At 34.7% G+C, this 24,953-nt stretch overlaps 1 pseudogene; it reads left to right on the top strand.

Moving 5' to 3' along the window:
• Nucleotides 1-16,989: 16,989 nt before the first annotated feature.
• On the top strand, nucleotides 16,990-24,721 carry LOC120171779 (annotated as a pseudogene).
• The last annotated feature ends 232 nt before the right edge of the window (nucleotides 24,722-24,953 follow it).

Below are 24,953 nucleotides of genomic sequence, written 5' to 3'. Positions count from 1 at the left end.
CATTACGATTTACATAGTCGCATTGCGATTTACATATTCGCATTGCGAATTCGGAAAATCGCAACGCGAATTTGGAAAATCACAATGCGATAGTCAGAATTGCGTTGCGAATCTGGAAACTGATTTGCGATACCGGAGATCGCGTTGTGAATTATCGATCGCATTGCGATTTAGTTGACCATTTTGGCAAATCCAAAAAAAGTTGGTTAAAATCGTATATTATAAGGCATTTTTGGTCACTGAGGTTATTTTCTCCTTATGATATACGATTTTAACCAACTTTTTTTGGATTTGCCAAAATGACCAACTAAATCGCAATGCGATCGATAATTCGCAACGCGATCTCCGGTATCGCAAATCAATTTCTAGATTCGCAACGCGATTCTGACTATCGCATTGCGATTTTCCAAATTCGCGTTGCGATTTTCTAAATTCGCAATGCGAATATGTAAATCGCAATGCGAATATGTAAATCGCAATGCGATTATAACTATCGCAATGTGATTCTGACTATCGCAATGCGATTCTGATTATCGCAACGAGATTCTGACTATCGCAACGCGATTCTGACTGTCGCAACACTGAATTTCAAATTCGCAACAGGTTTTAGTTTCGCAACACAAATGTTTTGGGTATATAACTATGCAGCAGAAGCAACTCATAACCTAAATCCCTAAATCGCAACTCATTCCATCTCCATCTATCACTCTCTCCGGCGACATCTGTTCCTATATCCAACCAACATCCTTCCCCATCCGGCAACATGTTTTAGTTTCACAGCTCGTTTGTTTAGTAAATTAATTTACAATAATGAAATCATCTAATGTTGATCATGTTTGGATAGATTTGTGTTTTGGAGGGTCATGGGAGAATGTTCATGGTGTTTTACAATATATGCCTTTACCCATGTATCTTCAACTAAAACTAACATTAAAAGAGTTAACTTATGAAAGTCTAATGTTACGTGTTGCAAATAAATTAAATTTAGAGCCCTTAAGTGGATTTAGGCTATCTTATCAGAAAAAAGGTAAAGTTTATTTGTTAACCGACAATGAAGATGTTGAACGATTCATTGCTTACATTAGTGTTTCACAAGATGATGTTACATTGTATGTTGTTGAACCTAGAAGTAGTGAAGTTGGGTCAGTAGCGGGTAGTAATCAACTAAGTTTTTCAACCCCAGTTTATGGTGCTCAAAATTTAATGGTTCCACAACAATTTAATCACCAAGAAAATTTTGTTTCACCACATTTCTAATACCAAACACAATCTCAAAACCCAAAACCTTTCCCTAATCCAAATCCCAATCAACTTTTAGCACCAAATTTCGGTTTTCATATTGACCAGTTAGACGATGATTAGCCAACAGAAAAAATTGTGAGTACTAATCGGTATTCGAAATTTGATCTTGGTCAATACCCGGACTTTGATCTTGGTCAATACTCAGATTTTGATGATGTTTCAGAAGAAGAAACAGACCCCGCGTGTAATGATTTTGATATTGGTCAATACCCGAATTTTGATGATGAAACAGCTGCTGCCGAGGAAGATGTTGTTGATGATAATGAGGAGGAAGTTATGACTGTGAATGAACATGTTGAACATCCATTCTGTAATTCATATAACCCTGAAGAAGAAAAAGAAGAAGAAGAAATCCCCAAAGAAAAGTCCCCGAAGAAAATGCCACGGGAGTATAACTAGAATATGCCAGAATTACTTCAGATACCGGAAGAAGAGTTGGTAAAGATAGCAGTTGATTGTTACACAAAAATTATTCGTATCAAGAAAGATGATTGTTTTGATACAAAGGAAGACTTGAAGATAGTTTTGTATACGAAATATGTGGAAGATGGCTATCAACTAAAAGTTAACAAATCAAACAAAGATCGTTCGAAACAAGGTGTATGATTGACAAAAACTGTACGTGTCGTATGATTGCAAAGAGGATAAAAGATTGCGAAATGTTTCAAGTTAAGACTTTTATTGATAAACATACATGTTCAAGAACCCAAGTTTTTCCTCGCCATAGACAGGCAAACAAAAAGGTGTTGGGTGGTTTTCTGGCTGAGTTAATGTTTTTGAATGGCAGGGTATATCGGGGACATGAAATTATGACTAACATGAATCCTCGGTTCAAGATTAGTATCTCATATTCTCAAGCTTGGAGAGCCAAATGTTATGCCTTGGAATTGTTGAGGGGGTCGCCAGAAGCATCGTTTGCCCAACTGCCGGCTTATTGTCACAATTTAAAGCTGAAAAATCCTGGGTCGGTAACTCATATCAAAACAGATAGAGATGGATGCTTTGAGTTGCTGTTTATCGCCATTGGTGCTGCGGTTAGTAAATCAATATAATTTTGTTGACTCATTTTTGTTAGTTACATGCATTTCACATTTAAATGATTATATTTCTTGTGTATATGATTTTGTAGATTCGTTCGTTTATTACTTGCATGCACCCAGTTATTATAGTTGACGGAGCACATTTAAAAAGTCGATACATTGGAGTAAACTTATTAGCAGTAGCCATGGATGCTAACAATGGGATACTGCCAATAGCTTACGGGGTTGGGAAATCTGAAACCTCTGATTCATGGACATGGTTTATGGGGTATCTTAGGGATTGCATAGGTCCTATTAGCAATCTGACAATCATATCTGATAGGGCAAACTCAATTGACAACGCTGTTAGAAGGTGTTTCCCGTATGCTTTTCATGGACTTTGTGGTGTTCATTTCGTATAAAAATCTAAAATCAAGGTCTGCTGGTATAAAAAATCACAAATGGATATACTGGAAGGCTGTAAAAGCTTATCGGGAAGTGGATTTTAATAAGCATATAAATTGTTTAAGACGTGTTTTGCCTCAGTGTGCTCAAACACTAGAAGATGTCGGTTTGAAAGATGGTCAAGAGTACATCAACTTGGAGCAAGATATAGTTTCATGACGTCTAATAGTGCAGAATCAATCAACGCTCTAAGTCGTCATTCCCGGAAATTACCCATTACTATGTTAATGGAGTTTTTCCGAGCCTCTATTCAACAGTGGTACTACAAGAAAAGAAACCATGCAGATATTATTTCTTTAAATTCGTAACTTATCATATATTTTACTAAGTATTATTTATTTAAATTTACAGGAACATTGGAACATCGTGTTACACCATGGACTGAAAAAAAGATAACGAAACGTGTTGTGAAGTTAACGTCATGGAGAGTTGAACCATGTTCAAACACTTTGTTTGAAGTACTAGATAATAACTTAAATGGGCTTGTCGATCTAAATGCAAAGACGTGTAGTTGTATGAAATGGCAAACATCTGGTTATCCGTGTGGCCATGTTATAAAAGTTGCTCTTCATCTAAACCAAGATGATTTAAGCGCATACACTATGGATTGCTATACTACATAAGTATATCGATAGACTTATGCCGAGATTATCTACCCTATTTCACATCCTTCTGAGTGGGACATATCAGATGACTTACAAACAGTTTTGCCACCAGCCATGGACAGAAGACTACCTGGCCGACCAAAAAGTCACGATCGTATACCGTCTAAGGGTGAAGAGAAGAAGAGATCGACATGTAGTCGGTGCAAGGAAAGTGGTCATACAAGGTTGATATGTGGATCACCAGTGCCATCATAATCATCTTTTCCTCTACCAAAATATGGATCCTCATCAAAATCCAAAGCTCATATGGTGTCAAGAAAAAGGCAATCAAAATCAAAATCCCAATCACAACCGGCTTCATCTTTTAGGACTATTAACTTAGGTGATTTTTAAATGAAATGTTGTAATATGTGTATTTTATGTGTAAACTTTTAACATTTTCAGTTAGGCATGTATTAGTAACTTGAGTTTGAACATTGCTATGATCTGTTCAGTTGTTCAGTTGTTATCACTTATTACACAACTTACATTATTTATTATCGTATACGGTAGTAAATCTTCCCATTACTGCAAGGTCCGTTTCCTCTTCCAGGAAATAACCCTAGGAATATCATTAGAAGTTTTTAATGCATATGTCTGCATGGCGGGAAAGGGCTCAAATATCCAAATCTACAAACAATATAATAACAAATATTAGTAATTGTTAAATAATTAATTATAATTTTGGAAACATTATATAAAAATTCTTACCTTAAAGGCCCAAATAAAGCCTGACAAAGTGTATTTGGAACCATCGCCACATAAACTTTTTCGATCATCAAAGGCAGACGACAACTTATTCCATTAGCTTTCCATAGATATGAACCCCACAGAAATAGGTTCCATGCATTTAGGTCCTCTACCAATTTAATTAGATCATTAGGAATAGGTTGTCTGGCCTCTCTGCCTAAAAAGCTGGCATGCAAAAGTATTAGAAGGCATACTCGGACAACATCGACGTCATCCATCTGAGTAAAACCATCTTTCTTATTCAATAATCTCGTCAAGTCTTCCACGTGTAAATTCGGCTTCTCCATTGACAGCTCAGGAAAAACCCGGGATAACCATGATAGGCGGGGTAATATGTCTAGTGTAGACCTACATCATCGTGTCCGAAGCGTAGACCGGTGATTAAGCAAAATTCCTCCCACCCAAAACACGTATACGCCGGTAGAAAATCAAACCATATCTCTTCATCACGACGTTGTATAGTCTCTGGTAGATCGCTAGTCATGGTTTGAAGAAATAGATGGGTCAACATAGCATCTCCACCCGGATGTTGTACTTTCAGCCATGGCCCGAAGCAAGTATCCTCAAATATTTTTCTTTGTGCAGGTGAAAACTTCGACAATTGTTTTGGCCAGGCTTACTTTATTTTTAAGGTCAATTGAGCCGAATAAAAGTTCTACAAAACAATAAACATACCAAGTTAGATATACCAAAAAACTACACTGTGAAGATATACCAAGAACAATAAACATAAAGAGTAGTAGTTTATTCTTCAAACTTAAATTTGCAACACTGTGAATTTAGTATTTGTCTTTGTTTTTTGTTGAAGTAATGCAATTCATTCAAGTTTCAATTTACAGAAGAAGAATAGTTTCTGAAACTTAAAATCGCAACACGAAAATGAAAATCGCAATACGAAAATGACTATCGCAACGAGAATTTGACTATCGCAACACGAAATGAAAATCGCAACGCTAAACTAAAATCGCATTGCGATTCTGTCGTTGCGATTTTCATTTCGCGTTGCGATTCTCGGTTTCAAATACTAAAATTGAAACTTGAATGGATTGCATTACTTCAACCAAAAGACAAAACAAAGACAAATACTAAATTCACAGGGTTTAAAGACTAAACTAGCAGTATTGGCAGCAATCGAATGAATAATAAGCAATCTAAATGAAATGGTTAATCTATTATTGAAATTACCAGTAAAATTATCATCAATTTCAATATGAAAAACCTAATAATAATGCAAAAATTTTAAAATAAAAATAATTAAAAAAACTAACCCTCGGTGGTTGGTTTGGTTGATTTTCCATTTCTGACCGTGAATGATTGTGAGGGTGGCTCTGAGAGATGGAGATAGATGGATTTCGCCGGAGATCGGGACGGATTTCGCCTTAGAGAGTGAGAGATGGAGATGGGACTGAGTTGTGATTTAGGGTTTTAGGTTATGAGTTGCGATTACGGGATATATTGTGGACGGTTCAGTGTTCCGATTGGAATTTGAAAAAAAAATACGCGTTGCGATAATAATGGCGCTTTGAAAATCGCATTGCGATAGTCAGCATCGCGTTGCGATAGTCAGAATCACGTTGCGATAGTCAGAATCTCGTTGCGATAGTCAGAATCGCATTGCGATTTACATATTCGCATTGCGAATTCGGAAAATCGCAATGCGATAGTCAGAATCGCGTTGCGAATCTGGAAACTAATTTGCGATACCGGAGATCGCGTTGTGAATTATCGATCGCATTGCGATTTAGTTGGTCATTTTGGCAAATCCAAAAAAAGTTGGTTAAAATCGTATATTATAAGGCATTTTTGGTCACTGAGGTTATTTTCTCTTTAGTTTAAGTTAGGTTTAATATTTTAATTATTTTATATATTAAAATTTTCGGGTAAATTAATGTTTAGCCATCATAGATTAAGGTTAAAATTATCCTTTGGTTCCCATAGATGTAGAGCTTATTTACATTTTAGTCACTTGAAGGGTTAATTTTGTAATTCAGCTTTATTGGTTTGTCCTGATATCGTTATTTTCCATATTTACCTTCTTGTTTAATTTGTTTGGTTTATTTCTTTTTAAGTCCCTCAACTTTAGGCATGTTTTTTTATTTTAATCCCTGCTTTAATTCTTGATATGCATGTCTAATTTTTGTTTATTTTAATTTAGTCCTTAGTTGAGCTTGCGAATAATTTAAATTTAATTCCTGGTTAATTTTTTGTTTCCTGATTTAATCCTTTGTTTGCTTAATTTGTTAAATACTAACTAAAGTTTATGTTTATTTTATTAATTAGATTAGTTTTTTTTCTCTTTTAAATTGTTCCAAATAAATGAATATATTTATATATGTTTTTGACATATTTTTAGGTTACTAGGTTTTTAGAATAGGTCACTAGGTTGATAACCTCTCTTTTAAATAATTATGGTTAATTAGAGCCTTAGTTTAGGTTTAGTCTCTATTCCTCATGTCGATCTTTAGATTTAGATTAATTTTTTTTAGATTGATTCCTTAAATTTAAATTTATTTTAATTTAGTCCATGGTTAGGATGGCTTTCTTTAATTAGTTGTTATATTTATTTTGAATGTTTATATGTTTATATATGTGCAAGTATGTGAATGATTAATTTACAAATCGTATGACATTTTTTACACGAATTGTATGATACACTCATGTGCATAATTCGACCCCTATCAAATAATTAGATTAAGGGTAATACCCTTTTATTTTAAAATCGTTGTGAGGGGCTTGTCTTAACTTTGCCAAGTATTTACACTTTAGTCATCTGATTTCTTTGTTTTATTTATTTATTTCAAATTTGAGCATATCAATTTTATTGTTTTATATTCTGGTTATTTATCTATATTATAGTTATTTTAACTTTGCATGCTGTTTTTTGTTAATTATATTTTGGTCATTCATGTTTTTGTTATTTATTTTGAATACAGTTTGGTGCTATTTTTGTTGAAAACATGATATTTCGATATAACAAATTAAGTTAAATGAATTTTAAGATTTTCCAAATGATTTTCTAAGTATATTCGATATAATTATTCGAATATCAAAACATTACTCCAAATATTTCAAAAATCATTTTTAATCCTTAAGTGTAAAATTAAGTTTTAATCTTAAAACAATTTCAAAATAATCTTTCAAAGTATTTCGAACCATTTCAAAGCCAAAAATTCCAGATTGCTCAGAGGGAACCGATTCCCCCCCAAGGGGGTACCGATTCCCCCTGAATGGTTTGGCTCCGAGATTTCCAGAATGCTCGGAGGGAACCGATTCCCCCATAGGGGGTACCCGATTCCCCCTATTCAACGGTCGAAATATTTGAATTTTACACTTAGGGAACCGATTCCCTATGAGAGGGTATCGATTCCCCTCACGCTCCAAGCATTTTTAATAAATGTTTTCACACTTAAATAGCTATATTATCTTCATTAATCATCCCTAACGTTCAGAAGTGATTCAAGGTGTATTTAAGCAAGCTTAGAAGCCATTGATCAAAAACAAGAACATCAAGCAACTAGAATCAAGAGAGAATCAAAGAGAAAGCATCAAACCTCAAGTTTGAGCATTTCAAGCCTATTTTCATTCAATATTCATTTTGCTTTCAAGAACACATATTGTGCTCAATTGTATTCATCTTTGAGTGTTCTTTTCTTTGTTCTAGAATTGTGCAAACAATCTACCTTGTGAGGATTTCCTTGTAAGTTTGCAAATTTGTATTGTTCTCTTTGGGAGAGAGTTTTCTCAAGAATTTGGGGTATAATTCTTGAGGGTTTGTAAGGTTACTCTTTGTCCTTAAAAGAAAGATAAATTAGTGAATTTGTGGAAAATCCTTAGTGTGGATAGCTAAGGTAGTGGACGTAGACTTTGATTGAGAAAGTCGAACCACTCTAAATCGCTGTGCAAATCTTTTCAATTTTCTGCAAAAGCTTCCACCGAAATTTTAATTGCCAATTCACCCCCCTCTTGCCCGATTCCGTCGATCGATTAACTCAACAATTGGTATCAGAGCCTAACTCATTTGAAGGTTCGCCTCTTGAGTCGATTCGGGAAGAGTTATATCAATAATCAAAGTCATCAATGGCCTCCGCTTTAAACTTCAACTCCGGTCTCAACTCGATGCCCGTCAACAAGCCTCCTTTCTTCAATGGAGCTAACTATGCCTATTGGAAGAATAGAATGATGTACTTCATTCAAGCAAGTAACATGGGAGCATGGAATGCTGTAGAAGAAGGATACATCAAACCTCTCACTCATCCAAGGTTGTGGAGTGAAGGAGAGACAAGAATGTTTCAGCTCAACTCCAAAGCCATCCATATCATTTTTTGTGCTCTTGGACCAGATGAATACGGAAGAGTTTCATCGTGTACAACCGCCAAAGAAATATGGGACAAACTTCAAGTCACTCATGAAGGTACCGATGAGGTAAAGAAATCTAAAATTAGTATTCTAACGCATAGCTATGAAAATTTCAGGATGAAACCAAATGAAGATATCAAAGCTATGACGGATAGATTTTCAACGATTGTCAATGGTCTCAAATCATATGGAGAGATCATTTCAAATGAAAAGCTTGTGAGGAAGTTAGTCTACTCCCTCCCAAAATCGTGGCAATCAAAGAAGATAGCAATCATCGAGTCTAAGGACTTAACGTCCTTAACTCTTGAAGAGCTAATTGGGTCACTCCTCACTCATGAAATAATGCTCGAAGATGAGGTGGACCTCGACAAGATTGACGAGACACCAAAGGAGAAGGAGAAGAAGAAAAACATTAGAGTTGCTCTCAAATCCACAAAAGATGAGAGTGATTCGAATAACGATGACGAGGAAATGGCATTGTTTGCCAAACGGTTCAGAAAAATGATGAGACCTTATCGAGGAAGAAAATTCAAACGAAATGAAGGCCTTAAAAATGAACCGAAAGAGAAGGACTCAATCATTTGCTACGAATGCAAAAAGCCAGGGCATGTTAAATATGATTGCCCACAATTGAAGAAAAAGGGTCAATCAAAGAATAAACACAAGGCTCATGTGGCTACATGGAGCGATGAAGAAAGTTTTGATGAAGAGGAACAAGAAGTAGCTAACTTGTGCTTGATGGCATTTGGGGAAGATTCTAAGGTAACCTCTAACTCATCCGATTTTGATGATTTATCCTATGATGAGTTATTAGAGGAATATAATGGGTTGGCTTCAGATTATGAGAAATTATTTTTAAAATATAAAAATGATGTTTCAAAATTGAAAAATGAAAACAAACTCATATCCAAAACCAACAACGATCTTGAAAGTAAAATCAAAGATTTGCAAATCAAACTAGAAGAGTTTGAAAAGAAAAATTTAGATTTGCAAAATTTACTTTCAAAGATCAATGATGATCATCAAAAGAAAATGGATGATCTTAAAACTTCTTTTGATAAAGTTAGAACAAAACATTTTGAAAAAAGTGGAAATTCAAAATCCAACTTTGTTAGAAAAAGTTTTAGAAACTACAATCATAGAGGTCCCCAAAGAACCTCTAATGGAAAAATCGTTAGAAGTATGTGAGTTCCTAAAGAACTCATTACTACTAAAGATAAAAATATCCTACACAAATGGATACCTAAGGGGACTAGGATTTTGGAAACTAATGAATATGGACCCAAAAGAATTTGGGTACCAAAAATCAAAAACTAATCTATGTTTGTAGGGAAAGGAGCATTGCTACAAGGCACGGGAAACAAATTCAAATTCATGGTACCTTGATAGTGGATGCTCAAGACACATGACCAGAGACAAAAGCCGGTTCATTGAGCTTAACGCAAAAAATGGAGGAGAAGTGACTTTTGGAGACAATTCAAAAGGTCACATTGAAGGTATTGGTACAATAGGTAATACCTCTTCCATACAAATTAAAAATGTTTATATGTGAATGGATTAAAGATAATCTATTGAGTATTAGTCAATTATGCGATAAAGGATTCAATGTCTTATTTGAAATTAATGGTTGTAAAGTCATTGACATTGCATCTAATCGGATTATGCTTGTTGGTCATAGAATAAGGAACATATACATGGTGCATTTAGATTATTTTGATATGACTAATTTATGCCTAGTTGCTAAGGATGAACATGATAGTTGGTTATGGCATAGGAGACTAGGACATGCTAGTATGAGTGTTTTGCAACGGTTAATTCAAGGAGACCTAGTAAGAGGGTTGCCTAAGCTTAAATTTGATAATGATAAAATCTGTGATGCTTGTGCTAAAGGAAAACAAAAGCGAGTTTCTTTCAAATCCATTAATGATGTATCAACTAGTAGAGTTTTACAATTGATCCATTTAGATCTTTTTGGGCCAACTAGAACTACTAGCTTGGGTGGAAAACAATATGCATTTGTCTTGGTAGATGACTATTCTAGATATACTGGGTTCTTTTTAAATACTAAAGATGAAGCATTAGAACAATTCATCACATTTTCAAAAGTAATCCAAAATGAAAAAGGTTACTCTATAACTAGTGTTAGGAGTGATCATGGAACTGAATTTGAAAATCTTGGATTTACTGAATTTTGTAACTTTAACGGTATTAGCCATAATTTTTCAGCACCTAGAACCCCTCAACAAATTGGAGTTGTTGAGAGGAAAAATCAAACTTTAGAAGAAATGGCTAGAACCATGCTTTGTGAAAATAATTTGCCAAAATATTTTTGGGCGGAAGCCACAAATACCGCTTGTTATGTTGTAAATCGAGTAATGATTAGGCCAATTTTAAAGAAAACTCCATATGAAATTTTTAAAAATAAAAAGCCTAACATTAGTTATTTTCATCCTTTTGGATGTAAATGTTTTGTTTTAAACAACGGTAAAGAAAACCTTGGCAAATTTGATGCTAAAAGTGATGAAGGAATTTTTCTGGGTTATTCCTTAAATTCTAAAGCCTATCGTGTATTTAATAAAAGAACTTTAGTTGTAGAAGAGTCTATACATGTTGTTTTCAATGATAATCCCCTTTTGAGGAAGGATTCTTGTGTGAATGATGATATAGGTGTTATAAATACAAATGACGTTAGACATGACGTTGGAGAACCATCATCAAAGGAAGAAACGAAAAATGAGGAAACTCATGATCCTCTTGAGAATCCAACCATTGAAGAAAGGGAAGTATCTTATCCAAGAGAATACAACTATGTCAAGGATGGTGAAATTATAGGTGATCCATCAAAAGGGGTAACAACTCGATCTTCTCTTAGAAATATTTGTAATTATGTTGCATTTATCTCATGCATAGAGCCTAAGAATATTAAAGAAGCATTAATGATGAACATTGGATTATGGCTATGCAAGAAGAGTTAAATCAATTTGAGAGAAGTAAAGTATGGACATTAGTTGAAAGGCCTAGTAATAATCTACTGTAGGTACTAGATGGGTATTTAGGAATAAGCTTGATGAGAGTGGTAATATAGTGAGAAACAAGGCTAGACTTGTTGCTCAAGGGTATACTCAAGAAGAGGGCATAGACTATGATGAAACATATGCTCCCGTAGCTAGGATGGAAGCAATTAGAATGTTATTAGCATTTGCATGTTTCAATGAATTTAAATTATATCAAATGGATGTTAAAAGTGCATTTTAAATGGTTTTATAAAAGAAGAAGTGTATGTGGAACAACCTCCAGGTTTTGAAGATTCAAATTTTCCAGATCATGTTTTAAAATTGACAAAAGCACTTTATGGTTTAAAGCAAGCTCCTAGAGCTTGGTATGAAAGATTGTCAAATTTTTTAATTGAAAAAGGTTTTTCAAAAGGGAAGGTTGACACTACATTGTTTTTGAAGCATAAAGGTAAAGATTTATTAGTAGTTCAAATTTATGTTGATGATATAATATTTGGTTCTACTAATGATGTTCTTTGCCAATAATTTTCTAAGCTAATGCAAAGTGAGTTTGAGATGAGCATGATGGGGGAGCTCTCATTTTCTTGGGACTCCAAATCAAGCAAAGAAAAGATGGCATCTTCATCAATCAAGCTAAGTACGTCAAAGATATGCTCAAGAAGTTTGGACTGGAAAATGGGAAACCTCATGACACTCCAATGAGCTCTTCAACAAAGCTTGACTTAGATGAAGGAGGTAAATGTGTAGATGTTAAATTATATAGGTCAATGATTGGATCTCTACTTTATCTAACTGCAAGTAGACCGGACATTATGTTTAGTGTTTGCTTATGTGCTAGATTTCAATCATGCCCTAAGGAATCACATTTACTAGCTGTTAAGAGAATCTTTAGATACCTTAAGGACACTCCTAGTTTAAGACTTTGGTATCCTAGAGACTCTAGCTTTAGCTTGCATGCTTTTTCTGATGCGGATTATGGAGGATGCAAATTAGATAGGAAAAGCACCTTCGGTACTTGCCAATTCCTTGGAAATATGCTAATTTCTTGGTTTTCAAATAAACAAAATTGTGTTGCATTATCTACCACTGAAGCCGAATACATTTCAGCTGGTAGTTGTTGTGCACAAGTTTTATGGATGAAACAAAAACTTTTTGATTATGGAATTGAAGTAGGTACCATTCCTATCAAGTTTGACAATACTAGTGCTATTTGTCTCACTAAAAATCCCATCCAACACTCTAGAACTAAGCACATTGAAATAAGACATCACTTTATTAGAGACCATGTCACTAAGGAAGATGTAGTTCTAGAATTTGTTGATACTTTGCACCAATTAGCGGATATCTTTACAAAACCTTTAGACAAGGAACGATTTTGGACACTTAGGAGAGAATTAGGTTTGACCAATCTATCTTCACTGAGTGTTTAAAAAATAATTTTAGCACTTTTAAGAATAAATGAAAAATGCTTATAATAGTAATTTTTGATTGCATTCGTTGCTATTAGTTAGGGAGAGTTTATGATTCTTGATGAAAATTAGTTTTATGTTCAAATATCGTTTAAAGAATAATTTGATTGTTTGAACATGATTAATTTTCAATATATGAGTTGCCAATACCACTAAAGAAAATTAATTTAGCATTTTGAGTGTTTAAAATCGGATTTTAGCATTTTTGTGCAGAGGGAATCAATCCCCCCATGAGGGAACCGATTCCCCCTTTGAAGGGGAACCGATTCCCCCCACAGGGGAATCGATACCCCCCTGGGGTTCTGTTAAATCGGGCAGAACACCCAAAACCCCAAAATACTCAAACCTTCTTCCGCCGTTCTCTCTCAACTTTTCTCAAATCTCCATTTTTGCCTCAAATCAACGATATTAATCGGAATTCGATTCAAATATCATCTTCTAAACCTGTTGGAATCATTAATCGTGCAAACAACATCAAAATCCCCTCAATCTTCATCTTTCAAGGTAAATTTTTCTAAACTCTCTATTTCATTGATTTTGAACATAAGATTAGTTTTAATTAGTTCTAGGTTGAAATAGTGATCGGGCATTGATTGTTTAATGATTAGAAACTAGATGTTACAACTAATTTCATCAAAAACACAAGAATTTTACAAAATTTTAAAATTTTCGAAATTAAAAAAATGTTAATTTCAAATTATTGTGTTTGATTAAATTATGTTGTTATGAAAACTATATATATATATAATATATATATATATATATATATATATATATATATATATATATATATATAATATATATATATATATATATATATTGTTTCTCAAAACCATATTTGTCAAAAAGTTTTTCAAAAACTTTGCCCAATAGGATTGATTTAGCGAACCTTGAAATATTGAGGACTCAATTGAGTTTGGGATTAATTGAATTGCATACATTTGTTTTTAAAATTGCAGGTTATCCAATCTATTCCGATTTCCTTTACCATGTCCAATCCTAAACGTGCTAGGTCTTCATCTAGTCGTTCTAGTCGTCAACCAAATTCACCTCCAAATCCTCCTCCTATTCCTCCTATTCCCGGGTCCTAAAGATTATCGTTTTTGGTTTTACCAATATTTTGACTCGTATAAGATTAGGAAGAACGTATCCATCTCTTCAAGCTATGGTTGCTATTAACTTTAAATATCTCCCTATCTTGCACGAATGGAAATTTGATAAACTTTTCGAACTTGAACCCGTTGTCTATCATCAACTTGTTCGTATCTTCTTTTGTAATGCCGTTTGTATCAAAAATCGTGACAAAACCAAAACCATAGGAGTACGTTCCTACCTCCTAGGTCAATATTTCCATCTTGATCCGGCTTACATAGCCAATGCCTTAGGCTTGGATAATGAAGGTTTATCAAATGAAAAACAAGTTTTAGGCTCTCGATATAAACGAAATGATAGTGCAAGTGTTCTAGATCTTCATGAGCGTTTTCTTCATCTCATGATCACTTGGTGGTTTCGACCATCCGGGGGTCGTTATTCTACTCTCAGAGCTTTAGATCTTTGGTGGTTGCATTGTTTTGAACACAATATAAAAATAAACCTTTCCGAGATTATCTTTGCTGAGATTGTTGAAACCGTTAACCTAGTGCCAAATAAGAAACTCTGTTCTTCACTAGTTTACGGTTGTATCCTTAGTAATCTATTTTCTAAAGCCGAGCTTCGAGTTGGTCTAGATGCCTCCTTTCCTCTTAAGAAACAAATCAATCTTCTTTCTTTAACAAGAGCGGGATGGGTCAAAGATAAAGAAACCGGTGAATGGGTTTGATCTTCTGCAACTACTCCGGGAGCTAGTTCTTCACAAGCTCCACTCGAAGCTGACGAAGATCCAGAGTTTGAACAATTAATGAGGGATATCGATGAAGCTGAAGATGAGCCTGAGCAACCCGAGGAGCACGCACATCAATCGACTCAAATGCCTCCATATTTTCAATCCTTTATAGAGACATTTGATTTCCGATATGCGACCATGGATTCGCGCTTTACTTCTATAGAGTCCCATTTATCCACAATGGGAGCTCAACAATTAGAGATTCTCTGAAAGATGCGCACAAACAACGCTTCGATGAATGAACGTATTAATGACCTCACTAACGAAATAGCCGCTATGCGCGCTCGTTTTCCTCCTCCTGATCCGGATATGTGATTAAATGTTTTACTTTGAACTCCAAACTTATTGTTTTAACATTTTGAATATTTTGGAATGTTTGAATTTGTGAATTGATTGATTGTGAATTTGTTTGGATTTATGGATGGTATGAACTTATATGTTTTGTGTGATTTATTCATTATTGCATCATTTACTTCATGTTAGATATATGACCAATTTTGCCATATCACATTAAATATGAATATTGATTATGAAGCTAATGGCTAACGTTTCTCTTGATTGTGATCTTAGCAGCTTATGCATACATATACCTAATCAATTGGCTAAATGTTTTTCACATTTATCAAAAAGGGGGAGAAGTGTGTGTTTTAAGTGTGTTTTAAAATAAGTGTGTTTTAAAATGATAAATGGGAGAAGTGTTAAAGTAAGGGGGAGTAATTTCAAAACTTGATTTCAAAATCTTAAAATTACTAAAATGTTTTGTTATATCAAAAAGGGGGAGATTGTTGAAAACATTTTGATATTTCGACATAACAAATTATGTTAAATGAATTTTAAGATTTTCCAAATGATTTTCTAAGTATATTCGATATAATTATTCGAATATCAAAACATTACTCCAAATATTTCAAAAATCATTTTTAATCCTTACTTAAGTGTAAAATTAAGTTTTAATCTTAAAACAATTTCAAAATAATCTTTCAAAGTATTTCGAACCATTTCAAAGCTAAAAATTACAGATTGCTCAGAGGGAACCGATTCCCCCCCCAAGGGGGTACCGATTCCCCCCTGAATGGTTTGGCTCCGAGATTTCTAGAATGCTCGGAGGGGAACCGATTCCCCCATAGGGGGTACCGATTCCCCCTATTCAACGGTCGAATATTTGAATTTTACACTTAGGAAACCGATTCCCTATGAGAGGGTACCGATTCCCCCCACGCTCCAAGCATTTTTAATAAATGTTTTCACACTTAAACGGCTATATTATCTTCATTAATCATCCCTAACGTTCAGAAGTGATTCAAGGTGTATTTAAGCAAGCTTAGAAGCCATTGATCAAAAACAAGAAACATCAAGCAACTAGAATCAAGAGAGCATCAAAAAGAAAGCATCAAACCTCAAGTTTGAGCATTTCAAGCCTATTTTCATTCAATATTCATTTTGCTTTCAAGAACACATATTGTGTTCAATTGTATTAATCTTTGAGTGTTCTTTTCTTTGTTCTAGAATTGTGCAAACAATCTACCTTGTGAGGATTTCCTTGTAAGTTTGCAAATTTGTATTGTTCTCTTTGGGAGAGAGTTTTCTCAAGAATTTGGGGTATAATTTTGCATGTTGTTTTTTGTTGATTATATTTTATATATTTTATAGTTGTTTATTTTTGTTGATAGTATAATTCTTCATAATGATTAAAATATATAACTACAAAAATAATTGATGCTAAAATGACTACTAATTTTCTTCGTAATTTCATTTTTTCCAGGTTCGACACTTCGAGAGCAATCACATGTGATACGGGAGACACATTTCATCAACCGAGTCATCGAAGCTCTAATGAAAATGTATGGTGTGGCTCAACGGATTGCAACGACCTATCATCCGCAAATGAACGAACAAGCGGAGGTGTTGAATCGAGGAATCAAGATAATCCATGAAAAATTGTCAAACCAAACCAGAAGGATTGGAGTTTGAAGTTAGACAACGCTTTATGGGCATACCACACGGCTTACAAAGGCTCCATCGAAATGTCTCCATACCATTTTATTTTCGAGAAGCCATGCCATTTGTCAGTCGAATTAGATTATCACAATGTCTGCTGCTAGATTATCATCACGCTCAGCATTAGCTTCCACTGTCGCCGCTGCCGCCGCCTCCACGCTCCAGAATAGTTCCTACGCCGATTTTCCATTTTTGGTTTCCGTTCTCCTCATCCTCTTCTGGTTCGCAGGCAGAGCAATCATCAAATGCGAAGGACGAGCCCGAGGAACCCAAAGGGGCAGGGTTTTATCCAGAGGCTCTCGAAAGAGGCGCTGAAGCTCTTCGCGAGATTAACAACTCTCCTAATGCCAAACGAGTAACTATTTATTTTACTTGCCTTTAATTTTTCACTCTATGCAAATAAAGAAACGGAAGTAGATTTATAGGAAGTTTGATTTCTTTATTTTGAAACACAAATAGATTAAAGGAAAACGCTTAACTGGCTGTGGATTCACCGGGTTGTGTGAAATTAATTTATTTGCTGATATGAAATTTTGTTTCTTCAGGTTTTTGATCTTATGAGAAAGCAGGAACAAACACGACTAGGTCATTTAGATGCTGAAAAAGCTCATTATGAAGCAATGAAATCGCAGGCTGATATTGTGAGTGACAAGCTAAACCCTTCCACAGTTTCAATTGCCTTTCTTCCAGTCCATTGTTCTAATCATGTTGTCGCTACTCACAATTACCGCTTAGCAATGCAGTTTGTAAAAATACTTCTATGATTTTACTGCATATTACGGCCATCTTCCATCACATGGACAGGAAAGGCAAAGGAAGTTGGCTGAGGAGCAACGGAATTTAATGCAACAACAAGCTCAGGCAAAAGCACAAATGCTACGATATGAAGATGAGTTGGCTAGAAAAAGAATGCAGGTAAAAGGAGCTTTATTATCTATTTTTTTAATTCTATGTTAAACTTGCGGAAAAGGGTTGGAATTGAGAGACTATGAGTTCTAGTCTTGAAACAGACATTAGACTTTTGTCCTTCCACTAGAAGAAGTCATGTTACATGTCTTGCGTGTGATTTTTACTTGATAATGTGTTTGACATGGGATGTTTCGTATTTATCTTAGTTATTACATATATTTGGAGGTTCCTTAGAGTGTTATATATATATATATATATATATACACTCATATCTAGATGTGTGTTGGACATGAGTATTTCAAGAAAAATGAAGAGTTGGAGAAAAAGTCACTAACATTTGTTTAGCACAGTGTTTAAAAAGGCGCAACTGAGGCGCGCCTAGTTGCTAAGGCGAGGTGAGGGTGAAGCGCATAATTAGGTCTAGGTGAGATGATTTCAATGAAGCGGAGCAAGGCGCGCCTAAGGTGAACTAGGAGTTGAGGCTCCACCTTTTCAATTTTTTTGTCTTTTTTTATTATGTTTTACGTACTAACTTATATATCAACAACAAAAAATGAGTAAAAATAAAATGTCAGTGAAGAAAAAAGTAAAAAATGACGGGAGTGATTAGAAAAGAGAGTTTCATGGGAGGCGTATGAAAATTTGGCCTGGAATACAGGTAAAGAGGGTGCTTTACAATATATAATTACTGTTTATCTTGAATTTTAAAAGAAAGAAACAAAAGGGGATGAATAGATACATTTTTGGTGTTAAAAAAGACAACCGACTGAGCATGCAAAATGCGAGAGGCATGCATGCACAAATTGAGAATCGGGGAGTAAAAGATAGGTTTCAGTGAGTTTTGTTGCATAGTGATGGGTTTTTGAGCATCACGTTGAGCACATGGTGAAATTTGAATCCATGAGAAAGAAAGAAAAGCTTGGAAACACAATTTAGAAATACGAAAATAGAGGATTAAGGTGTTAGAGGAGGGGTTTAGGGTGTAGGTGGTGTTAACAAGGAGGAAGGCACGTTTGTTGAGGGTGCTAGGTGGAGGGACAAGAATGAGACAAGTAAAAAGTTGATGCCAACTCATTATTAGGCTTTTATTTATTGTTTCAGTTTCTTACTTGGAATTGTGGACCAAGGAAGGAAGGGGTTTTTGTTTGGGTTCTCAAGGTTCAATGGTTGATGGAACAAAAGTGATGTTTAATACATAAAATGCTGATAATGAATATTCTTTGGTATTTATATTGCATGAACTTTTCTTTTTTGTTTGATTATACAACTGGAAAAAACTTGTATATCTTTTATTTTTAAAAAGTGCACCTCACCTCAATAATCCCTGTAACACCCATTTCCCGTATACATTCCGTACACAAGTCATCGGTGTCGCATGACTTTTTAAAAACATCCACTCATTTGTAAAACCCATAAAATTTTGTTTCGATGTTTACAATAAAATTTTTATTGTACAATAACAAAACAGACGTTAAAACGTGTTATAAAATTTTTTCACTTTAATTACATTGTAGAGCATTTTTCTTAATTTTAGTTACATGCCAGCTAATTTTCGAAATAAACATGATTGTCCTACTGTTACCGATGAGGGTCAACCTTAGATTGATGATAGCTGCTACTGCCCTTACTAGCTAGTCTTTGCTTTTACCTACGCGTGAAATCAACACACTTTAAGTATTTACTTAGTGAGACATAATATTGTAAGGAAACTGCAACTTATACATAAGCATATCACGACTATTTAATTACGAACTAAATCGCATACTCCATAAGGATCAGATAAATTCTTCTCAGTTAAACCAACTTTCTTTCATAAAATCATCGAAATTATTCTTAGTATGCCCAACATACCTATCCTTCTGTATATCTTTCCCAATTATTCTTTATTTGCCCTATGTACGTTAAATGAGAAAGTAATATACATGTATTGCACCAAAGTGCTAAATGGTCATTTATCTTTTATAATCAACATGAGAGACACCTTATACGTTTTTAATACACCATTATACATTTTCATGCAAAATGCCAAATGATCATTTATCTTTTATAATTAACATAAGTGACACCTTATATGTTGTTAATACACAGTTATACATTTTCATTTGTGGCATCCTTTTATGTCATTTATGCATTTTCATTTATGGCATCCTTTCATGCCGATAATGCACCATTATGCATTTTCATTTATGGCATCCTTTCATGCCGATAATGCACCGTTATGCATTTTCATTTATAGCATCCTTTCATGCCGATAATGCACCGTTATACATTTTCATTTATGGCATCATTTCATACCGATAATGCACCGTTATGCATTTTCATTTATGACATCCTTTCATTCCGATAATGCACCGTTATACATTTTCATTTATGACATCCTTTCATGCCGATAATGCACCGTTATGCATTTTCATTTGTGGTATCCTTTCATGCCGATAATGCACCGTTATGCATTTTCATTTATGGCATCCTTTCATGCCGATAATGCACCGTTATGCATTTTCATTTATGGCATTCTTTCATGCCGATAATGCACCGTTAGGCATTTAACTTTTCATTTTAGAACAATTCCTACTCTAAAAATTATTCATAATATCAATTCCATACACATTATAAACATATATCAAATATGATAAAACATACATTAAATCAAAACATTAGAGACTGACTCATTATGAGTCTTCCTCCTCTCCTATAATTACAATAAATGCACTCACTTGATATACCTCCCTAGTATGCTGTAATGACGTCCAACTACTCGGCAACTTTATCCTTTTCCTTTTTCTTGCTTGACTCTAGAGCTTGGTTACGATCTACACAAGCATCCATTAAGTACACATACCATACCAATGTTAGTATATTCTCTAACATTTATACTTTAGAAATACTCAAAAGTACTATTATTTTCACTTTCTATTACAATCTCAACCTATCTTACAATTTCAAGCTCAAAAGTATCGGTACCTTTACCATGGTATCGATACTTCTACTATGGTACCGATACTCCCTTTCAGTATCTATACCATTTATGCATTCTGGAATAATGGTATCGATACCTTCCTTTTAGTATCGATACCCACATCAATATCGATACTAATTGCATCAGTATCGACACTGTTCATCCTAATTCTTCAAATTTAAACCTATACTGTTCCTTCAGTACCGATACCCTTACCCAAATTTTTCATTTTTCAGCTCGATTTTTACCCAAATTTGGTCAAATTCCCTTTCTTTTACCTCCAACAATATTATTAAACTCTTCTTTACTTATCCTTACTATCTTCCCTTTATTTAGCTTTTTATAACATCTAAAATCTCCAAAGAACATCTCAGACCAAGAATCATACCACTTTTTCTAACATGTTTTAATCACATCCAATGCTTCTAATCTCTATTTACTTATTTGATAAGTCAAATATACTAGTAAACCTTAATAAAAACTCATATTCCAACATATCATTCAAAAACTCATTTCCTTTAATCTCAAATAAAACATCAATTTCTTAGTTTTAATCCTCTTTAACCCTTTCTTAAGACTCTAACACTCAAGGTTTCAAGAACAAACCAAAAACGAAAGTAAAAACTAGGTAGATGAAACCTTACCTTTGACTATGGAGAGGAACACTGTCATAGGGAAGAAGAAGAGAAAATGGCTTAGAGTATTTTTCACTTTCCCCTTTTCCCCTTTTATTTAATACCCTATTTAAAAATACATTTTAAATCCATTTCCCTTTAAAGGACAAATATACCCTTTCATTCTTACTAATTGGTCTTAATCACAATTTCTAAATCATTTTCTTATACTTTACCTTTATTCAATTTAATCCTCCGAATTTTTAAATCCTTTCAATATAGTCATTGACCTGATATTTGGGGTATTACAAGCCCTGTGCCCCTATCACCTTATTGCTCCTTGCGTCCTTTTTAACATTGGTTTAGCATTGTTTGGTAATAATAACTAAAAAAAGAAATCGTTTTAAGCATGCTAACTGAATTATCAACTATTTTAATTCAATCATTCTATATTGAAACTTTGTTTCGTTTGGCTTAAGATATTGTAATATTGTACGTCTCTTGGTGGTGTAAGTGTCAGGGTTTGGTTTTGGTTTTCATTTAGATGTTCCTTTTCTCTCCCCTTCAAGCATCAAATCTGCTTTAACTTTTGTATCAAACTATTATATTTACAATCTTATCGATCTTTGCAGGCAGATCATGAAGGTCAGAGAAAACATAATGCTGAATTGGTTAAGATGCAAGAAGAGTCATCTATCAGAAAAGAACAAGCAAGACGAGCCACTGAAGAGAAAATACAAGCTCAGCAACGCGAGACAGAGAAAGAGATGGCTGAAATAGAAAGGGAAACTATAAGAGTTAAGGCCATGGCTGAGGCTGAAGGACGTGCCCATGAGGCAAAATTGACAGAGGATCATAAAAGGCGGACGTTAATAGAAAGGGTGAATGGAGAAAGAGAGAAATGGCTTGCTGCAATTAATACAACGTTTAGTCACATAGAAGGTATGTTTTTGTATTCTTTGCTCTACTGGTATCTGATTTCTATCTTTATGACTTTTAAATCCAACTGGAGGTTCTTGTATGGTAATATTTCCTTGAAATGAAACTTACAGGGGGATTTAGAATTTTGTTGACCGATAGGAATAAGCTGATTATGACTGTTGGAGGAGTTACTGCATTAGCTGTTGGTGTTTCTACAAAAATGTTTTTTTTTATTTTTGTTGCTGCTGTCAATCAAAGTTTGGTTTAGTGGATTAAACTATTTAAAATTTTTCCTCCCTCTTATTTCTGCCAAGTTTTGATATCATTAATTTTTTTGCAAATTCACACTCCTAATTTGCAAACAGAAGATACTAATTTTTTTGTCACAAAGGAAAGCACATTTCAAATGTTTGAGACACTGGAAGTAGGTTTTTGTATAATCCAATCAAGACATCTCCATTTAGGCGGTATGGATTTTTTTAGATGTGCAGCTGTGGTGGATGTTATCATGTTAACTGGATTAAAAGATGTTATAAAAACACGTGAAAGTATATTGGCTAAAGCACTTAATCTTCCATATGACAAATGTTACTACCACAGCTAATGGCACCTTGAACTCTTCCATCACCAGCTTCTTTTGGGGTGGGATAACAGTAATAATAAGTGTAATGCTACAATGTTTGGTTGCTATGTTGGGCTGTGCCCAATTCACTAATTTATTGAACAGTTGTTTACCCTCAATAGGCTTTCAGGTTTACGTCATAAAATATGTTCTAACTTTAATCCACAAGATTTATTCTCTTAGTGTACTGCTATTAGCATCATGTTAAGCGGTACCCTATTCACAGATTTGTAGGAAGGGTGAATAGTTCTTAATTGAGTATTGGCTCATTTTTATGTCACAAAGACATTATTACTTTAATTGATAACCAGTTCTTAAATCTTTTTCCCATTTCAAGACATGATAAAAGTTGAATTCCTTATTGTGATTACAGAGGAGTTAGAGTCACATGGGGTTATGTTAATAGGATTCTGGGACAGCCATCACTGATAGGAGAATCATCCATTGCTAAATTTCCATGGTCGGGTGTGATGTCTCAAGCAAGGAACCGGATTTTAAATTATAGTAAAGCAGCACCACTGGAAAGAAAAAAGAGTCTTCAGAATGTTGTTCGCCACCCCTCACTGAAAAGGAGAATAGAGAATCTTGCTAGGGCTACAGCAAACACCAAAACCTATCAGGCTCCTTTGAGAAACATGCTATTTTATGGGCCTCCAGATACTGGTAAAACAATGGTTGCAAGGGAGATGTCACAAAAATCGGTAAGTGGTGATTTGCCATTTCAGTTCCCCCCCCCCCCCTAATCATACATACTGTGAGATACTTGTACCATACCGTCAAATTGTTGCCTTAGCAACATGTTTCTCAGGATGGAGCAATTCCTATAAGCTTCATAATATGAAATACAAAAAGAAAATCATCTGAGAATGCTGAATTTCATAGAGAATTACTCGTCTATCGGAGAAGTAAGATCCAATCTTTGACCCTACTAAGCTTTTTTGCTGTGTTTTGACACTATATGTTGCAGGGATTAGATTATGCAATGATGACTGGAGGTGATGTTGCACCACTAGGTGCTCAGGCTGTCACCAAATTCCATGAGATATTTGATTGGGCTAAGAAGTCAAAGAAAGGTTTATTGCTTTTTATTGATGAAGCTGATGCTTTTCTATGCGAGTTAGTTTACCATACCCTTGGCATGTGTAAAGTTTCTAGGTGGAATTCCAATATGCATTTTGCCAGCAAATGAGTCCTTTTTGGTGACATTGTTGCTGTTGGTTTCATAAATACAGGCGTAACAGTATACATATGAGTGAAGCACAGCGGAGTGCTTTGAATGCGTTGCTCTTTCGAACAGGAGATAAGCCGAGAGATATAGTTATTGTGCTTGCCACAAACAGACCAGGGGATCTTGACAATGCTATCACTGATCGTATTGATGATGTGATTGAGTTCCCATTTCCTGGGGAGGAAGAAAGATTCCAACTTTTGAAGCTTTATTCAAACAAATACCTTGGTGGTGAAAGTGATGGTAGTACTGTTCAATAAAGAAACACAGAAGATAACCATAAAAGATTTGTCTGAAGATGTGATCCGACAAGCTACCAAAATGACAGAAGGTTTCTCTGGCTGTGAGATAGCAAAACTTGTGGCTAGCATCCAGGCAGCCGCGTACGGCCACTCAGACTGTGTGTTGGATTCTCAGTTGTTTAAGGAAATAGTAAATTACAAGGTCGCAGAGCATCACCAGAGAATAAAATTGGCAGCTGAAGGTGGTTTGCCATCTTAGCTTTGCATACTTTCTAAGAATGACTTGCATGATACCTTAATCTTTCCTTTTTTACGCTTGAAATCATGGATGTGAGAATTTTGTTTTTGTTCTCACATATTTCGACAGATGGTCGATACGTGATTAGTAGTGTTTGAATGAAATTATGGATTCTGAGAATGTGTTACGTTCATCACCCAATTTAAATTGGGATTATTTAGATTTATTGCAATAACAAGCTTCTAACTTAGTCTGGAAGCTTGAAATCAAATCTCATCTGCAATGCTAGTTCAATGTGTTATAACACATGTATAGGATTAT

This window comes from Hibiscus syriacus, unplaced genomic scaffold (genome assembly GCF_006381635.1).
Source record: "Hibiscus syriacus cultivar Baekdansim isolate YM2019G1 unplaced genomic scaffold, ASM638163v2 tig00111837_pilon, whole genome shotgun sequence".
NCBI classification, from domain to species: domain Eukaryota; kingdom Viridiplantae; phylum Streptophyta; class Magnoliopsida; order Malvales; family Malvaceae; genus Hibiscus; species Hibiscus syriacus.
Note: the sequence above shows the minus strand (reverse complement) of the source record. Positions and strands in the feature narration are given on the sequence as shown.